Source organism: Octopus bimaculoides, chromosome 1 (assembly GCF_001194135.2).
Source record: "Octopus bimaculoides isolate UCB-OBI-ISO-001 chromosome 1, ASM119413v2, whole genome shotgun sequence".
Taxonomy (NCBI): Eukaryota; Metazoa; Mollusca; class Cephalopoda; order Octopoda; family Octopodidae; genus Octopus; species Octopus bimaculoides.
This window is the reverse complement of record NC_068981.1, coordinates 38788771-38792032: the sequence shown is the minus strand read 5'-3', so window position 1 is coordinate 38792032 and position 3262 is coordinate 38788771. Positions and strand designations below refer to the sequence as shown.

General features: G+C 34.0%; 1 long non-coding RNA gene across 1 annotated transcript in view; it reads right to left on the bottom strand.

The window, feature by feature from the left end:
* Positions 1-3262, bottom strand: part of LOC128249814 (uncharacterized) — a 123097-nt gene that overhangs the window by 3684 nt on the left and 116151 nt on the right. The window contains exon 3 of the long non-coding RNA XR_008265937.1: positions 129-184. This is a non-coding gene — a long non-coding RNA (uncharacterized LOC128249814). The remainder of the gene's footprint in view (positions 1-128; positions 185-3262) is intronic.

The following is a 3262-nucleotide window of genomic DNA, read 5'->3' as shown; positions in this document are numbered from 1 at the left end:
ATATATATATATATATATATATATATATATAGAATACATATACTTCCTATAAATTCTCTCAAGTTCAATAAAATGAATAGAAATGAAAGCTTAGAAAATATCAATCATTTTTAGTTATTTTCATTTACCTCAAATGCCCATCGTTCCTTACTTTTCAGTGCTTTCCATTCACAAAGATAGGAATCTATAAATAAACGGAATAAAAAGAGTATATTGTAAGTAAAAAACACACAAGCAAGAAAATATGGATTATATGTTGCCCCATATAACTCTAAGATGTTAAATCAGAAAATATACACTTTTTTTGTTTTATTAGTTTCAGAACTTAAATGTAGCAGAAGTTATAGAATATATTTATTAGTATTATAAAATATAAGTAAAAGAGAAGAAACTTTCTTCTCTTCTCATAAATAAAATCACACACACACAAAAAGTTTTCTATTTTCTAGAGGCAATTAATGTTCAATGTAAATTTGAACAATATATGTTTGCTTTTAAATTTATCAGTTCATTTAACATTCCCTTTGGCTTCTAAAATTCTAACATAACTATTTTTATTTAAATGATCTTTATGAGTTTCTTCTTTTTTTTTATATCATTATTCAAGATAACATTTGTATTATATGGGTTGGTGGGAGACATAATTTTATTATTGAAACAGAAAATAAACAGGTAACTAAAAAGAATGTATTAGCATAAATGTCTTTTTATTTTTTCTCCTGCAATTTATATCTCCCTATGCTTACCATGGGTAACAGAGAAAATTCACCAAGAGTTTAAATCAATTGTTTTAAAGCTATATATAAATATGCATGTGTATCTGTATATATATTCTTCTAACATCCATTTTCCATGATGGCATGTGTTGCACAGTTTAACAGAATCCAACATCTCTGATGATTGCATTGTGCTCCAGTATCTGGTTTGTTATGGTTTCTCTGATTGGATGCCTTTCCTAACACCAGCCATTTTACAGTGTGTACTGCATGCTTGTTTCATAACCCCAGCACTAGTGAGGTCACCATGCAGCTTACAAGATTAAGGTCCTCTTCAAGTGAATAAGTCTGCATTAGAGAAGAAGGTAGCATTATTTTGGGAGATGAGAAATTAAATTATCAAAGAAGGGGCTGATACAAAACAGATTTATTGCAACAGAAGTGCTACAAAGTAACTCACATTACAGAAGAGTGGATGGAAGTAACTAGGATGATGCAAGAAAGAGAGATAAAATAGTGGGGATGATGTATCAGGATGGATCTTCACGGTACAAGAAAGTGAATAAAAGTGAGTAGAGACTGAACAAAAACAATGTGGTTGGTTAGAGGCTGCATGAGTGTATGGGAGAGATAGGGTGTGTTCAGAGATTAGTAATGTAGAAGGGGCAAGTATAAGGAATGAAGAACACAGGTTGAGAGGAGGTCAATGATGAATAGGCATTGGAGGGAAAGTTGAGGAAAGAAGATGATGACTACAGAGTTTGTGTGTTGAAACAGAGATTGCTATATTTTAGGATAGTCATTGGACTAAACAGAAGAAGAGGAGGAGACACATAGGATGGAGAGTTTCTGAATAGGTCGCAGGAAGTGTGGCAAAAGATTTCAGACAAAGGACACTAGAATAAGAAAAATAATAAAGCTGAAATGAAGAATGAATATTGCAGGAGTAGCCTTGTGGTAAGTAGCTTGCCTACCAACCACATGGTTCCGAGTTCAGTCTCACTATGTGACACCTTGGGCAAATATCTTCTACTATAGTCTTGATGACCAAAGCCTTGTGAGTGTATTTGGTAGATGGAAACTGAAAGAAGCACATTGTATATATGTGTGTTTGTGTATCTGTGTTTGTCCTCTTCCATTGCTTGAGAACCGAAGGTGGTGTGTTTATGTTCTCTGTAACTTAGCAGTTCAGCAAAAGAGACTGATAGAATAAACACTAGGCTTACAAAGAATGAGTCCAGGAGTAGAGTTGTTCAAAACAGTGCTCCAGCATGGCTGCAGTCAAATGACTGAAACAAATAAATGAGTAAAAGAGTAAAAGAATGTCTGTGTTTATTTGGTAAAAAAAAAAAAATGACCACCCTGAAATATAACAGTATTTTTAATTCCACTGGTTCATTATATCTGTACAGGACATTTGTTTATTGGAGAATATAAACATTGTTAACATTTTCTGATCAGATGGTGTTAATGAGAAACAACATTTTCCTTCTCACATGCATGGGCACACATATGCACTCATACACACACACACACTCACACACACATACATACACACACACACACACGTACATGTGTACACATAAACACACACACACATACACTTTATCACTCAAACACACATACATATGGGTATTATCACTGAATGATATGATATTAATAAGAAAAAGAAAAGGGGAGAATATGAACATAAAGCAACTTCAAAAACTGCATCAGATTCATCACAGCTACATAAATCATAATCATAAACTTCTTCATAATAATGAATCTGATAGATATTATTTAAAGAAAAAGTGAACAAGCTGAAGTATTTCCAGCAGTTGCCATATTCCCTTCCATGTCAGCTACCTCTGATGAGTGTATTTATATAATTGGTTTGTTACCTAACATTCTATTGTATTTTTTTGCACGAAACCAATTGGAATGACCAGCTGTGATGGATACTTAATATTATAAAATTCGAACACCTCCAAATGCTTAATGCTCCCCATCCTTACTAAGGGTTTATCTCCAATGCAATGTAGTGATTATATAGTGCATAAAATGATGGTGTAGTGTATGCAGGTTGAAGGCTATCGTATGTTTATAAGTTCTGCCAAATAAGAGCTTTCCTTTCAAGTAGATGCTGCTGCTGTCCCCCATCCCCCATCCCTGATACACCATGCACCTGTACAGGCAATGTTGATTTGATAGGAGTTAGGTAATGTACAATATGGCATTTGATCACTACAAATGAATCATTTGTGTAGATCAATTAGCAAAAACTGAACTCATGTCATCGTCGATTGGAGACTCCGTTTTCGTCCTCTGTTTAGATGAACTTTCCTGCCTTTTCGGACAAAACCTTTTGTAACCTTCGTCCTGTCTTTGTCCTTATATGTTTTTAATTGATATTAATCCTTGTGGCCAGTAAAACGAATTAATTATTATTATTATTATCATTATTAGTGGTTGTGGTGGTGGTGAGGGGTGCTAGTAGCAGCAGCAGCAGCAGCAGCAGCAATAGTAGTAGTAGTAGTAGTAGTAGCAGCAGCAGCAATAGTAGT